Below are 17,454 nucleotides of genomic sequence, written 5' to 3'. Positions count from 1 at the left end.
GGGGGTTGGAATCACATGGAATGATGGGATGAAATGGATTTCTGAAATGATGGCTGCAAGGAGTGGACATGATCTGCAGATATGTGGTTTGTTTAATCCAAATGCATGTGGATTTCTGCAAAGATGAAGTGGAGAAAGGTAATGGAATGCACGGTCAGGTTGTGGACATGCATGTGAATGCATGTTTTGATGTTTTAGAAGTGCATAATCTGACTTGGAACCACATGGGAATTGCATGACATGATTGTGTGGAATCTGATTTGGTGCTAGAAGTGTATAAAATGATGGGATGATATGGGAACACACGGCCAAGGTTGTGACATGCATGTGAATGCATGTTTTTGCCTTGTTTAGAATCACCCAATGTGGTCGAATTGCACCACTTTCTGTTTAGAACCATCCAATGTGATCGAATTGCACCACATTCCTTCATTTGCCTTCCAATTGATCTTATTACACACTTGGCTGCACACTAACACAAAACAATGTAAAACGCAACTAGTTTAATCCAAAACATCACAAAGACGCCAAATAAGGAAGATATAGATGCATGCAAAATGTGACTTATCAGATACCCCCAAACCTGGTTTTTGCTAGTCCTCGAGCAAACTTAAAACTAAAACACACACAATACAAACATCTAACTAAACCACTTTCGCTGGCCAAACGATTGCACTGAGCATGTGCAACAAGCCTTTGAACCCCTAGGTGTCCCTAGTTGGAGGAGTTGTGTCTCCTGAGGGTTTACAGTGATGACACCCACAAACATCTACAAAATCTGCAAACAACTTGGTTAAAACATGCTTTAAACAACTAATAAGAACCAATGACAGCCTTGTTTACATTCAAACTCAAAAGTTTGCCACTTCAAAGAATCGAATCAACTGTAAAGTATAAAGGTATTTCTCCATGTCTTACAACTTCAAGGTCACCATACCCAAATGCTTAAGATAGAATTCGCCTCAACTCTACTCCTCACAGATTTCACTCAAATTTTCACTCAGATCCTAATGTTTAATCTCTCCACAACCATATGTGAGTGAAATTATGTAAATGGAATCAAAATTCTCACATATGAAATCTGAAATGAAAGCACAATTTCTGAGTAGATCTCATGAAATGAATCAAATGCCAAGAATATAGATAACACACACACTTACCATCACCTCATGAATACATCCTCCATGATCAGCTAGGTCTTTTCTCAAGATTGTAATGTAAGGCTTAGGTTATAGGTTACGAAAGAAGTGATATGAAATGCTAGAGCTTGGGGCATACCAAAGTGTTCTTGAGGATCATGCTCTTCACTTGCATTTGTTTTCTTTCTTCTTTGTTTTTGGCATCCAGGCCCTAAGTCTTATAATGAGGGGATTTGGAACTTGTATCCCCTTTAATTCTCTTCTCTTCTTTTTTTTTTTATAATTTTTTTTTTTTTTTTTTAGAAGCATCTTCAACATAGGTGCCCTCGGTACATGCCACAATCTTGTTCTAAGCTCAATTTACCTTTAGTCTTCATCACCTTGGTATTCCCCAAACTATAAGGTATGGCTTGTAATGGGCTAGAATGGGTAGAGTATGGTGTGGGTGATGAAAGAATTAGGCTAAAGTGTTTGGCTGCAACAAGGGTGAATGGAGCACACAAATGGGTATGATTTAAGCCTTTTAGTAGTTAAAACATGCATAGCCTAACATCATCTCATTGAGTTCATTCATGAATGATACTAAACACATGGTATCTGCAAAGAGAGTAATTCTTAGTATCCAATCAAGATAGAAGTAATGAGATCATTTAAAGTGAAATTGAAAGAAAAAGATAGAAGTAGAAACAATTTAAACCCTCTCAAAGACGCAATTAGGCTCAAAATAACTCACTAGGGTAGTCTCCACAATTCTTCTTCCAGAATTTGAGTATGGTAACTCTATCATCATAATTTCAAGAGTTATAGCTTTATACATGACAACAAGATGCAACACTTTTTCATAGCAACCCAATCGTTTGTTTTCAAACATAGTCCTCATATACATTCGTATTAGCATGCAAAAACACTCTTAACCAAAACTAACCCTTAAAACAAACACAAAAACAAACTTTCCATCCCACAAATACCCCCAAACCTAACCTAAACATTGTCCTCGATGTTTAAACTTGTATGCAATGCAAGTAGGCAAAGAATATGGAATGGTGACAAAATAAACACAACATAAAGAAAGAACACAAACCACACTAGGTTGCCTCCTAGTAAGCGCTGTATTTAATGTCTAGGCAAGACATGGTAGCTTGTTCATGGTGTTGTAAATTCAAGAACATCCACGACTTGATACACTTGCTCTTCCTCCACTTTATCCAAGTATGGCTTCAATCGCTGCCCGTTGACTTTAAAAGAGGTGCCATTCTTCATGTTCTCTATCTCCACAGCTCCATGGGGAAATGTTTGCAGTACTTTGAATGGTCCCACCCACCTAGACTTCAATTTTCCTGGAAAAAGTCTCAAACGTGAGTCAAACAAAAGTACTTTCATACCTTGGTGAAACTCCTTCCTTAGGATGGCCTTGTCATGATAGAGCTTAGTCTGTTCCTTGTAGATTTTGGCATTCTCATATGCCTCATTTCTAAGTTCTTCCAACTCATTAAGTTGAAGCTTCCTTGCTACTCCAGCATCCTTGTAATCAAAGTTGAACTTCTTGATGGCCCAATATGCACGGTGTTCAAGCTCCATTGGCAAATGACAAGCTTTCCCAAACACAAGGCGATAAGGGCTCATGCTAATGGGGGTCTTGTATGCTGTTCTGTATGCCCATAGTGCATCATTCAACCTCAATGACCAATCCTTCCTTGTAGGGCTCACGGTCTTCATCAAGATGTTCTTGATCTCCCTATTGCTAATCTCCACTTGTCCTGAGGTTTGAGGATGGTACGGGGTTGCCACTTTGTGGTTGATATTGTACTTCTTCATCAAGGATTCAAAGGGTTTGTTGCAGAAATGGCTGCCAACATCACTAATAATAGCTCTTGGGGTTCCAAACCTACAAAAAATCACATCTTTAAGAAAATTCAACACAACCTTATGATCATTAGTTCTTGTAGCAATGGCTTCAACCCATTTGGATACGTAATCCACTGCCACTAATATGTATAAACAGCCAAAGGAGGATGGAAATGGTCCCATGAAGTCAATTCCCCAAACATCAAAGAGCTCCACTACCAAAATGTTGTTCAATGGCATTTCATTTCTTCGACTAATGTTCCCCATCTTCTGGCACCTATCACACTTAGAGCAAAAATCAAACGCATCTTTGAATAAAGTAGGCCAAAAGAAACCAGATTGTAAAACCTTTAGAGATGTCTTTTTGGCACCAAAATGTCCTCCACACGCCAATGTATGGCTAAATGTTAGAATGCTTTGTTGCTCACTCTCTGGGACACATCTCCTAATGATTTGATCAGGGCAGTATTTAAACAAATATGGTTCGTCCCAAACGTAGTGCTTCACCATGGCAAGGAACTTCTTTCTTTCCTGAAAAGAAAGGTCATTTCTCATTATACCACAGGCAAGATAATTCACAAAGTCCGCATACCATGGTTCTTTTTCTTGAACAACAAAGAGTTGTTCATCTGGAAATGATTCATTTAGGGGCAAAGGTTGTCCCACTCCATGGTTTTCATTAAGCCTGGACAAATGGTCAGCCACAACATTATCACTGCCCTTCTTATCTCGAATTTCCAAGTCAAACTCTTGTAGTAAGAGTATCCATCTAATCAAGCGTGGTTTAGCATCCTTCTTTGTCATCAAATACCTAATGGCTGCATGATCAGAAAACACAATAACTTTAGATCCCACAAGATATGACCTAAACTTTTCTAAGGCAAAAACAACAGCAAGCAACTCCTTTTCAGTTGTGGAATAGTTAAGTTGAGCATCGTGCAAAGTCCGGCTTGCATAGTAGATCACATGTGGAAGCTTGTTCACCCTTTGCCCTAAAACTGCACCAACAGCATAGTCAGAGGCATCACACATTAATTCAAAAGGTAACGACCAATCTGGTGCCATAATAATAGGGGCCGAGGTTAGTTCATTTTTCAAAGTATTGAATGCATCCATACAAGCCTTATCAAAATGAAATACAACATCCTTAGCTAACAGGTTGCATAATGGACGAGTGATCATTGAAAAGTTCTTAATGAAACGACGATAAAAACCCGCATGGCCCAAGAAACTTCTTACTCCCTTCACAGTGGTGGGGGCTACCATATTGGTGATGACGTCAATTTTGGCTTTGTCCACCTCCATTCCTTTGCTAGAGATTACATGCCCCAACACAATTCCTTGTTTCACCATAAATTGGCACTTTTCCCAATTGAGAACCAAATTTGTTTCCTGACATCTTTGAAGTACTAAGGAGAGATGGTTAAGACATTCATCAAAAGAGGAACCAAACACTGAGAAATCATCCATAAATACCTCAATGAATCTTTCTACCATGTCAGAAAATATGGCCAACATGCATCTTTGGAATGTTGCTGGAGCATTGCAAAGTCCAAACGGCATTCTCCTGTATGCAAATGTGCCAAAGGGGCAAGTAAAGGTTGTTTTCTCTTGATCCTCCGGAGCGATTGCAATTTGATTGTAACCTGAGTATCCATCCAGAAAACAATAATGTGAGTAACTTGCCAATCTCTCAAGCATTTGATCTATGAAAGGCATAGGAAAGTAATCTTTTCTAGTGCTAGAATTCAACTTCCTGTAATCGGTGCAAACACGCCAACTGGCCGTGGGCTTTGTGGGCACAAGCTCATTGTTTTCATTCCTCATCACAGTGATTCCCACCTTCTTAGGAACCACTTGAATAGCACTCACCCATTTGCTATCAGAAATGGGATATATGATCCCCACATCTAACAATTTCAACACCTCATTCCTAACAACCTCCTTCATGTGTGGATTGAGTCTTCTTTGTGGCTCACGGGTTGACTTTGCCCCTTCCTCCAAAAGAATCTTATGCATGCACATGGTAGGGCTTATTCCCTTGATATCTGCAATAGACCAACCAAAAACTGATTTGAACTCTTTTAACACCCTAATTAGTTTATCTTCTTCATTTGGGGTGAGGTCAGAAGCTATGATAACTGGAAGAGTTTCAAATTCAGCTAGATATGCATATTTTAGATGTGGTGGAAGTGGTTTAAGTTCAAGTTTTGGTGCCTTAACAGTGGAAGGAGTTAGATGTGACATTGATGATTCTAAAGGCTCTAAAAGAGGTGAAACATTCAAAGGATACAATGCCAATGCTTCCAAGGCAGCTACTTCTTCCATGAGTGCATCTTCTTCATCAAACTCATCTTGAGATTGACTCAAAACAGTTTGTAAGGGTTCATTCGATTGTGCCTGCAAGAACTTAGAGAATACAAGTGAATCAAGCACATCAATGGCATAACAATCAAGAGATGACGAAGGATGAGCAAGAGATTCAAACACTTTGAATTGAACTGTCTCTCCTAACACTGTCATAGTGAGGAGTCCATTTTGCACATCAATGATGGTCTTGGCCGTGGCCATGAAGGGTCTCCCAAGCAATATAGGCAACTCACGATCATGTATAGGAGCTTCTTCCATGTCCAACACTACAAAATCTGCAGGCAATATTAGTTTATCAACTTGAACTAGGATATCTTCAACTATACCTCTTGGATATTTAACTGATCTGTCTGCAAGTTGTAATGAAATGGTGGTGGCTTTCAAATCTCCCAAACCTAGTTGAAGGTACACTGAATAGGGCATTAAGTTGATGCTAGCACCCAAATCAAGCATTGCCTTTTCTACTTTCTTATCCCCTATGGTGATGTTGATAGAGAAACTGCCTGGATCCTTGAGCTTTGGTGGAAGTTTTCTTTGCAAAACTGCACTCACATTCTCAGACACCACAACCTTCTCATGTGGTCCATACTTCCTTTTGTAGCTGTTTAACTCCTTGAAGAACTTCCCATATGCCGGCATGTTCCTAATGACATCAAGCAAATGTAAGTTAACATTCACTTTGCTTAGTATATCAAAAATTTCTTTGAATGACTTATCCTGCTTGCTCTTGGCAAGTCTTCCAGGGAATGGTATTGGTGGAGTGTAAGGTTTCTCGGCCTTGTGAAGATTTGGTGCTTCAAGTGAGGAATTAGCATGGCTTGGTTCCTCAATTGATTTCTCATTGTCTCCTTGAGTGACACCTGCATTCACATGATCATATTCATTAGTAACTTCATTGCCAACTCTATTATCAATAACCTTACCACTTCTAAGTGTAGTGATTGCTTTGGCTTGCTCTTGGTTCCTTTGGAGTATCACGGGTTGGCTTGGAAACTTCCCAACCTCTCTTTGGTTCAAGGCATCTGCAATCTGCCCCAATTGTGTCTCCATTTTGGTTAGGGCTGCTGAATGTTGTTGGAGAGTGCTATTTGTGGAATGTTGGAATTGCAAAGTTTTTTGGGCTAACAACTTAACCGTATCCTCAAGGGTAGTGGCAGGTTTTGATTGGAAATTTTGGATTGGATTGTTGTTCTTCCATGAAAAGTTGGGATGATCTCTCCAACTCGGGTTATATGTATTGGAATACATATCATTCCTTGGTCTTTGATTGTAAGAATTCATGAGGTTCACTTGCTCTTGAACATACTCGGGATAAGCCTCCCTAGATGGACATTGATGAGTAGGGTGGTTTGGTAAGTTGCAAATGGCACACACTTCATTTGCTTTTGGCACCATGTTGAGCACGGATTCAAGCTTCCTTTCTAGGTTAGCTACCTGCAACAAAAGCTCATGATTAGAACTTGTTTCATAGACTCCAACTTTCTTACCCCTTAAATCTTTGTGTTGAGCATTAGACCCCAACATCTCATAAATGTTATATGACTCTTGAGCATTCTTTTTCTTCAATGCTCCACCTGCTGCATTATCAACAGTTGATTGACAATTTTGGGTTAATCCATCATAGAAAATTTGCATTTGTAAGTGAAAAGGTAACCCATGGTGTGGACATTGGATCAAGAGGCCTTTAAAATGCTCCCAACACTCATTGAAAGGTTCTCCATCATCTTGTTTGAAGTTGAAGATTTGTCCCCTTAATGTGGCTGTCTTTTGAGTGGAAAAGAACTTCTCCAAGAATTTCTTAGCCACGGCATCCCATGTAGTGAGGGAACCTGGTGTTAGAGTCATCAACCAACTCTTGGCCTTATCTTTCAAGGTGTAAGGAAACACTCTCATCCTCAAATTCGCTTCACTCACTCCCTGCAAAGGTAAACCACTCACAACATTGTAAAATTCTTTAATATGAGCTAAAGGGTCTTCATTAGGTAAGCCATAAAATGAGGGAAACATATGAAAATGTGAAGATTTGAGATCATAGTTTCTAGCTTCTGTGGGCAGCAAGATGCATGAAGGTGAATTTGGTATGATTGGTTGAGCAAAGTCCTCCAAAGCTCGAAGTTCATCTTCGTTGCCCGCCATCTCTTCTTCTCTTTCCCAATTAAATTGCTCAGATTCTTTACTTGTTGAACTAGGTGAATTCCCTTCCTCTTCCTCACGGTTAAAGGATGAACTTGATGGCACAAAGTTGTCCAAAGTGTGGCCCTTCAACCGTTCAATTCTTTGGCCTAACTCAACAAGTTTATTTGACATATACTACCTGAAATAAAATAACACAAGTGTGAATGAAAATCTACTAGCAACAACAATGAAATGAACAAAAATAAGCTTAAAAACGTTTGAAAGGACTCAAAGGACTCAAAACAGATTCACAAGACTCAAAACAAGCTAAAAACTCTCAAAACTGCCTAAAAACACAAACTGGGCAGTTTTGACACTAAACCTAATTTTGGACGAAAATTAGGTTTGAGCTTGACTCAAAATGCTTCAAAACACAAGATAAGACAGATTCTAAGCCTAAAACTTAACAAAATATGGGGAGAAATTGTATTTGGACGAAATGCAATTAAATGGACAGATTATAACGAAAGCAGATTGTAAAGCAAATTGATGTAAACCAATGGATAATGGAATGGCTAAGGGATTCTTTTCCACACATGAAATGTATGCAACTTAAATCAACTTCCAGTTATCAATTTGACAAGTTATGAACCTTGACACTAATCAAAATAGCAAACAAGCAAACAAGCAATTACAAGGGACTGAAATCAGTCCCCGGCAACGGCGCCATTTTTGTTGATGTATAATTCCTTCCTAATGCTAGAATATATTTAGTATAATGGCACAAGCAAGGGTGTCGAATCCGCAGGGACTAATTGGACCTATGTAACTACTTGTTTTGCAAGAACTCTAAGAAATGAATCAAACTAAACAAACTAGGCAGATTTGGAAATGAATCAAACTAGTCTAAATAGACAGATTTGTTGTTGTAACTTGAAAGCATGAGAAAATGAAATAAACACAAATAAATGAATCAACAACTAATGTAATGGGATAGTATCAATGGAAATGAAGCTAGGGATTCGGTTTCACCATTGCTCAACTAAGTCCATGTTTGTCAAGTTAGTTTATACTCATTCATCTACCTATTTCTTGAGTTTGTTTCACTTGGATATGATCAACCATATGATGTGTGGATTTGATCAAATGTCTCTAATCATGAACCTAATTGTGATGTGCAACTTTGGTTCATAATCAAGATTATGTAATGTACAAGAAACTTTCATAAAACCAAAGGGAATAACTCGGCAGGATGTGTGCTAAACACTCCCTTCATTCATTCACATATCTACCAAGATTATGCATGATGTGTGTCTTAATCTTGGCTACACAACTTAGTGATTAATTCAAATGATGATCAAACATTAAAATCAACACACTAAATCACCATTAAATCAGAGAATGAAACAAGAAATAGATGGACAAACTGAGCATTCTAACTTAATTACATGGCAAACTTTGCAAGGTTACATCGAATCCCTAGAGGAGGATTAGTTACACTTCATGTTTACAAAGATTTAACATAAAAATAAATAACATGAGTGAACATAAGATTAAGAAGGAGAAACCCTTGAAGCAAAACTGATGTTGAAGTCCTTGAAGAGTTCCTTGGTGTTGCTTCTCCAAATGTGGTGCGGATGAAGGTAGAATGGCTTGGTTGAATGGTTTCTGCCCTTGGGACAGAAAATGGACAGATAGAGTGTGTGTAATATGGGAGAGGTTATGGGTGTGTGGAAGAGAATGGATAGTTTATGTGAGATGGAGAGAGTATCGAATGTAATGGGATGGAGAGGGAGAATGAGTGTGAAAATGATGGACAGAAAAATGGAGCCAATTCAAGTGTGTGTAATGGAAAAAATGGATCCGAGAGAGAGATGAGTGAGTGTTACTTGGTCAGTTTCTGAATGTAGCTAATGATGGAAAAACAATCAGAATCCATGTGAAAAACTGACATGGTCCATGTGAAAGGGATGCTGCAAAGGGGATTAATGTGCACGGTATGGGCAGTAGGGAGTTGGAATCGCATGAAATGGTTGTTTTAGTGGATTTCTGGCATGATACCTGCAAAGCATGGACATGATCTGCAAGTATGTGGTTTATTTAATCCAAAACACATGTGGAATGTCTGCAAGCATGAAGTGGATAACCTGAAATTGGTTATAATACTCTGGGAATGGGCAGAAAGCTCACGGCATGGACAAAGGGGGTTGGAATCACATGGAATGATGGGATGAAATGGATTTCTGAAATGATGGCTGCAAAGAGTGGACATGATCTGCAGATATGTGGTTTGTTTAATCCAAATGCATGTGGATTTCTGCAAAGATGAAGTGGAGAAGGGTAATGGAATGCACGGTCAGGTTGTGGACATGCATGTGAATGCATGTTTTGATGTTTTAGAAGTGCATAATCTGACTTGGAACCACATGGGAATTGCATGACATGATTGTGTGGAATCTGATTTGGTGCTAGAAGTGTATAAAATGATGGGATGATATGGGAACACACGGCCAAGGTTGTGACATGCATGTGAATGCATGTTTTTGCCTTGTTTAGAATCACCCAATGTGGTCGAATTGCACCACTTTCTGTTTAGAACCATCCAATGTGATCGAATTGCACCACATTCCTTCATTTGCCTTCCAATTGATCTTATTACACACTTGGCTGCACACTAACACAAAACAATGTAAAACGCAACTAGTTTAATCCAAAACATCACAAAGACGCCAAATAAGGAAGATATAGATGCATGCAAAATGTGACTTATCAACTATTACGTGAAACTCCCTTATACTCTAGCATCAAATTCATGCATGCAAATTAAGAGTCGACCCTCAACCAAGTTTTGATAACTTAGATAAGCAAATCATATTCAAGACTTAAGAAACAATAACTGGATATAATCAATTCATATAAAACATATAATCATGGCTTCGAATTGACCTCCAACTAAAAGGAAATTAGTTCCACATGTTCATCATAATTGAAAACCAAATTAATATAAACATGGAACTAAAACTAAGGATAGAATACACCTAGAAACACTCCATACTCCAATGGCAGATTTCGAACCTTCCTTGGATGGCAGATTGCACAAGTCTTCTTCTCCTTCCTTCCTTGCTTGCGGCACTAGGGTGATGTGGTGTGAATTATGGTGTTTGATGGCTGAAAGTTTGAATGAATGAATGAGTGAATGGATGGTTTGAATGGTGCGGCATAAGCTTGAATTTATAGGCTAGGTTTTGCACAATTTTTGAAGGAAAAGGATTGCACAATCCTAAGGAAAAAAGGTTAAGGTTTGGCAGAAACCAAAGGGGAAAGGGATAGGGAATTTCGCCAGAAATTAGGGCTTCTAAAAACTAGGTATTTTGTGGCAGAAATTAGACTTCTAGAAAGGATAAAGGGCAGATTTCTAGAAGAACTTAGGCTAAGGGGTGCGGCACCTTTGTAGGAAAGGGATTACAACTCCTAAACCTTCAAGGAATGGCATATATGCGGCACATAAAGGATTAAGCTTCTAGAATCTGAGTTATGTGTTTAAATGTATATCTAATCCCTTCTAAATAGCTAGAATTAAGGCACAAACTGATTTGGATAAGATAAGATAGGATAGGATAAGGTTGGTTAGGATAGGATAAGATAAAATTAGATAATGTTCCTTATTTCTTTCTCTTTCCTTGTCTTCTTTGTATTTGAACTTGTTTCTCCAGATTTGTAGTATTTCCTAGCCTCTCTTGACTTCAATTTCGTCCATCCACCTTACTCCACTCATAAGCTATCCAATTGATGCCCAAAATTGCTCCAAATGGCTCCAAAATGCACTTTCTTGCTCCTTTTGCCATTAGGACCTACAAACATACGAAAATAGCTTAAAAGACTATACTAAGAGTAATTAACTAACTAAATGCAAGGAAACAACATAGCTAAGTAGCATAAATATGCTCCTATCAGTCATGTTCATTGGAAATCCCTGAGGTAAATGTTGGAAGGTCTAGATTGTGTTTTATTTGTTTTGTTTATTTTGTTTTGCTTGAGGACTAGCAAAAGCTAAGTGTGGGGGAATTTGATAGGAGCATATTTAGGCGATTTAGTTAGCTTGTTTTCTTAAATTTATGTTGTTAGTTCATAGTTTTTTTAGTATTTTGAGCTATTTTCGTGTGTTTGTAGGTCCATATGGCTAAAGTAGCAAGAAAATGCATTTTGGTGCATTTTGGAGCAGTTTTGGGCTTGGAATGGATAGCATATGCTTGGAGCAAGGTGGATGGACGAAATTGAAGACCAAAGGAGGCTAGGAATCTGCTAAACAGATGGAAGAAATTAATTCAAGATTTGGAAGTAAAGAAATCAGCCACAAAGAAGGAAACATGAGTCAAACTTCCTTATTTTGACTTTGTTTCCCTAATGATAGAAGCATATTTAGGCAACTTAGTTAGCTTGTTTTCTTACATTTATGTTGTTAGTTCATAGTTATTTTGGTATTTTGAGCTATTTTCGTGTGTTTGTAGGTCCATATGGCTAAAGTAGCAAGAAGGTGCATTTTGGAGCCTTTTGGAGAAAAATTGGGCTTGGAATGGATAGCATATGCTTGGAGCAAAAGGAATGGACAAAATTGAAGACTTAAAGATGTTAGGATTCCTAATCAAAGAAGGCTTCCTACTTGAAGTAGGAAAGTTAAGCCAAGGTTTCCTATTTTGGTTTGACCTTTCCTAATCCTAAATGTCCCTAAGTTCCAGCAACATTGAAGGTCTCTTATACATTCTAGGACACAAACTAAAGGTTCCTTGCACCATTCTAGTCCTTGCTGCACTCACCTTAACCTTTCCCTTCCTTGCCGTGCAAGGGAAACCATATTCCCTTTCCTATTCTTCCTTACCGCAAGTTTCCTTCCCTTTTTCCTTGGGATTCTAACTTTAATTCTCCTTTTCCTTGAGGATTTGGGGTCCAATTCTTTCCTGAACTAATTAATTAAAGTTAAGATCCTTTCCCTCAAATATATAACCCTTTGCCGCACCTATAGAGAAGGTTATTCATTCACATACACAACCAGCCATCATTCATCCTTCTACACCTTAATCCGCAGCCTTCATCACCTTCCTTACACCATTCCATACTCTTCCCTTCATCATACCTTCCTGCCATACATCTATCCTTGACCCTAATACACTAAAGACCACTTTTCACTGATGTGAAAATTAACTTGACACACAAATTAAACCCTATTTGTGACAATTGTAGTAGATATGTAAGTAGGGATCGTTCTAGACCGGGGATTAACTAGGGATGCTAATCTATATAAATAAGACTCAAAAACACTAAACTAGACTCTATAGACTTAAAACTAACTTTAGACACTTAAAACAGCAACCAATAATCAAAAAGACTCAATTTTAGACTCAATAAGTGTTTTGGACGAAAATAGGACTTGACTTGACTCAAAAGACTCAAGGAAAACAAGTTTTGACTCAAATATGAAGACTAAGTTAAATGGGGATTGTTTTTGACGAATTTTAACCTTAAAACAAAAACTTTATAGAAAACACTTATGAAAAACGAATTTAGATGAAATAAATGGGTGAAAGGCTAGTTAGAGGATCCTTCTCCACACATGATATATGCATACGAACCAATTTCCAATTATTATTCCTTTAGACTATGAATGACAACGCCCCAAATTAGTTGCATCGCACAACCAACCCTCAAGTTTTCCTTATTTCATTGAATTGAATGAAAACGCATTACAATCAAATTATCTTTTTCAAGTTCTTTATATGAGACGCATAACAAAGATACATATCAAAAGTCATTAAGTTTTGTGAAAACTATAAGCATTGACAAGGCATTCATCACTATGAAACGCATGAGACTCATACCAAGGATTTACTTAACGGGATTGTGGCTAGCAACCTCCACTACATATGAATATAAGTGAATAACTATTACGTGAAACCCCCTTATACTCTAGCATCAAGTTCATGCATGCAAATTAAGTGTTAACCCCCAACCCACATACATAAACCAGTTTTAATAACTTAGATAAGCAAATCACATTTATGCCTTAACAAATAATAACCGGACTTAATCAATTCATATAAAACATATAATCATGGCTTCGAATTCACCTCCAACTAAAAAGAAATTAGTTCCTCATGTTCGCAAAACAAAGATAATTAAATTTAAACATCGAACTAAGACTAAGGATAGAAAGAACCAAGAAAAACGCTCCACACTCCAATTGCATGCACGGCACTCCTTTGGATGGCAGATTGCACAAGTCTTCCTTTCCTTCCTTCCTTGCTTGCGGCACTAGGGTGGTGTAGGATGAATTGTGGTGTTTTGTGGCTGAAAGTATGAATGAATGAATGAGTGAGTGGATGCATGAATGGTACGGCATAGGGCTCTTTATATAGGCTGATTATGCTCAATTAGTGAAGGAAAAGGATTGCACAATCCCATAGAAAAAGGGTTAAGACTAGGTAGAAACCAAAGGGGAAATGGAATAGGTAGTGCACGGCTAGGATTTAGGGGATTCTAGAAGGGTAGGTGCGGCACCTTTGTAGGGATGAGATAAGGTTTCTAGAAAGAATGGTTTAGGGCAGATTCCTAAACCTAAAGGGGCAAGGACACATGATATAGGTGTGGAAGAAGGATTGCAATTCCTAAACCTATATGAAATGGTCCACATGCGGCAAACACATGGATAAAGCTTCTAGAAACTGAAATAAGTGTTTAAATGTGTAATTAATCCCCTCTAATAAGCTAGATTTAAATCCTAACCTGATTTGGATAGGATAAGATAAGATAAGGTTAGAGTTAAGAAAGGATAAGGTTGGTTAGGATAGGATAAGATAAGGTTGGATAAGGTTCCTTATTTCTTGCTTCTTCCTTATCTTCTTTGCATTTGGACTTCTTCCACTAGATTTGCAGCCTTCCTAGTCCTTCTTGACTTCAATTTCGTCCATCCTCTTTACTCCATGGTTAAGCTATCCAATCCATGCCCACAAATGCTCCATTTAGCTCCAAAATGCCCTTTCTTGCTCCTTTTGCCATTAGGACCTAAAAACAAACGAAAATAACTTAGAAGACTGAAATAAATAGTAATTAACTCACTAAATGCAAGGAAACAACATAACTAAGTAGCATAAATATGCTCCTATCAAATTCCCCCACACTTAGCTTTTGCTAGTCCTCGAGCAAAACGAAATAAACAAAACAAACAAAACACAATTTGGACCTTCCAATGATAGGAGCATATTTAGGCGACGTAGCTAGCTTATTCTTGTGCATTTGTGCTATTATTTCCCAGTTACTGTCGTATTACAACTCATTTTCGTGTTTTTGTAGGTCCAAAGGGTTAAAGTACCAAGGAAGTGCATTTTGATGCATTTTGGAACAGTTTTGGACACTATGTGGATAGCTTGCATATGAGCCAACATGGATGGACGAATTTGGACTTCAAGAGGCTAGAAATGTGATGAGAAGATGAAGGAACTAAGCTAAAGACAAAGTGGATAAGGAAGTAGCTCGAAAGAGGAAACCCTATCCAAAACCTTATCTAAAACCTTATCCAAAACATTATCCAAAACCTTATCTCACTTATCCTATCCTAACCTAATCTTGTTCCACCTTAATCCTAGCTGCAAGTGGACCTAAAAACCTAATTTCTAGAAGCCTTATCTGACCCTAAAAGGGTGCCACACCCTTCCCCCTTTTATTTCTTCTAGAAAACCCAAAATCAGCCACAAAACACCTAGTTTCTAGAAGGCCCACTTTTGGACGAATTTCCTAAACCTTTTTCCTTTTAGATTCTGATTTATTAGGCCTTATTCATTGTGGATTTGGGTTATATAAATCCTTTTATGAAATGAATTGGGCCAAACCCTCTCCTAAGTGGATTTAACTCACTTGTGCCGAACCCTGGGGCCCTAATCCAATAAATCTGCTAAGTGTAACCCTAATCTAATTAACCCTAGGACTATATAAACATATTTCAGCCACAAATTCGTACCACCCCTTATGCTATACAGGAAACACCTTGCCACAACCCCTATTCTCCATTCTCCTTCATTCGTTCACTCCCTACACCTCTATACACCACCTGCCGCACCCTACCACCATAATTAGCGATCCTTCATCCCTCTAAACAGGAACACACCATTCAAAACCCCCAAATCCACCACCCACAACTTGTGCCGCAGCAAGGAAGAGGAAGGGAAGCCTAGCCGTGCATGCCATTCAACTTGGAATTGCTGAAACGTTTAGGTGTAATCTTTCTTGTGCTTTCAATGTTTAAATTCAATGATCTTTGTTTTGTGAGTATGAGGAACTAATCCCCTTTTTGGCTAGGGGAATTTCGAAACCATGGCTATATTTGCAATATGATTTGATTATTTTCAGTTGTGATTTCATGAATTCTGATTTTAATTTACTTATCTATTTGAATTAAAACTTGTTTATGTATATGAATTGAGAGTGCACGCTTAATTTGCATGCATAAATCTGATGCTAGGATATAAGGAAACTTCACCTAATCGTTGTGAACTTATATTCATAAGTAGTAAAGGTTGTTAGTCACAATCATGTTAAGTAAATTCTTGGCATAAGTATCATGCACTTTCATAGTTACGAACGCCTCGTCAACACTTATGATTTTCATAGAATTTAATGATCTTTGATTGTTTTTCTATTATGCGCTTTCATATAGAGAACTTTTGAGGAATAATTTGATTGCAATGCGCTAATTCCATTCAATTCAATGACCTAAGGGAAATCTGAGAGTTAATTTAAGCGTACCTAATTGACTTGGGGTGTTGAGGTTCATAATTCATTGAATAAGCAACTGGAGATTGTTTTGTATGCAAGTATGCCATGTGTGGAGAAAAACCTCCTAGCTATCTCACCACCCTCTACCACAAATTCACACCACACCATCCACCACACCTCAAGAGCCTAAATTCACACAAATCCCCATTGTTGGCAGCAAGGAAGGAAGGAGGAGCCACCTGGAGTGTTTCTAGGTGTATTCTATCTTTGTTTTTAATGTTTAAGTTTAATTATCTTTGTTTTGCGAACATGTGGAACTGACTTCTTTTTAGTTAGAGGTGAATTCGAAGCCATGATTATATGTTTTATATGAATTGATTATATCCAGTTATTGTTTCTTAAGGCATGAATGTGATTTGCTGATCTAAGTTATTAAAACTTGTTTATGTATGTGGGTTGGGGGTCGACACTGATAGGAGCATATTCATGCGACTTAAATGGCTTGTTCTCGTACATTTACGTTATGTTTCTTTAGTTATTTTAGTTCTTTATGCTTCTTTTGTGTGTTTTCAGGTTCTAAGGGCTTAGGGAGCAAGAAAGTGCATTTTGAGGCTATTTGGAGCATTTTTGGGCATGGATTGGATAGCTTATCCATGGAGCCAAAAGGATGGACGAAATTGAAGGCCATTTATGCAATTTAGGACATACAACAAAGGGCCTAGCCCATTCTCTCTTATTCTCTCCCTTATAGCCATGCAAAGAACCATCCATTCCATAAAAAACAACCCTATTTTAAGCCCATTCTAAAACCTTGCCATGCATCACATGCATTCCCCTCATAACCTAGTTGTCATTCCACTTCATCAACACATGCATTCCTTTCATAAATCAGCCACATATTCACCCACATGCACTTTAATCATTCAAACATGCACTCCCATTAATTAAACCATTCAAACCAACACAAAAACACCAACATTCCCTCTTTGCCGTGCAAACACATGCATTTCCCTTGCCATTTTCAGCCATCACTGGTGCGTAAATAGTTAAGCACACAAATTAAACCCTCTTTTTGACAATTGTAGTATAAGTATAAGTAGGGATCGTTCTGGACCGGGGATTAGGAGGGATTGTTAATCACTTGGATTTGACTCAAAAACGTAAAAACACAAACTAAAACACTATACTAAACTCAAAGAATTCAAAACTAAAAATAAGAAAG

The 17,454-nt window shown here is 38.1% G+C and overlaps 1 long non-coding RNA gene and 1 other non-coding gene across 2 annotated transcripts in view; one reads left to right on the top strand and one right to left on the bottom strand.

Annotated features, from left to right (window-relative positions):
* LOC148695058 (uncharacterized) overlaps positions 1–17,454 on the bottom strand; it is a 105,750-nt gene that overhangs the window by 17,812 nt on the left and 70,484 nt on the right. The gene's annotated exons all lie outside the window — the stretch shown is intronic.
* On the top strand, positions 7,006–7,116 carry LOC148695059 (small nucleolar RNA R71). Its single transcript, XR_015966104.1, has one exon. It is a non-coding gene; the product is annotated as a small nucleolar RNA R71 (small nucleolar RNA).

Source organism: Pyrus communis, chromosome 8, assembly GCF_041283825.1.
Source record: "Pyrus communis isolate YQ-2024b chromosome 8, ASM4128382v1, whole genome shotgun sequence".
In the NCBI taxonomy this organism is placed as follows: domain Eukaryota; kingdom Viridiplantae; phylum Streptophyta; class Magnoliopsida; order Rosales; family Rosaceae; genus Pyrus; species Pyrus communis.
This window is presented reverse-complemented; position numbering and strand designations above follow the sequence as displayed.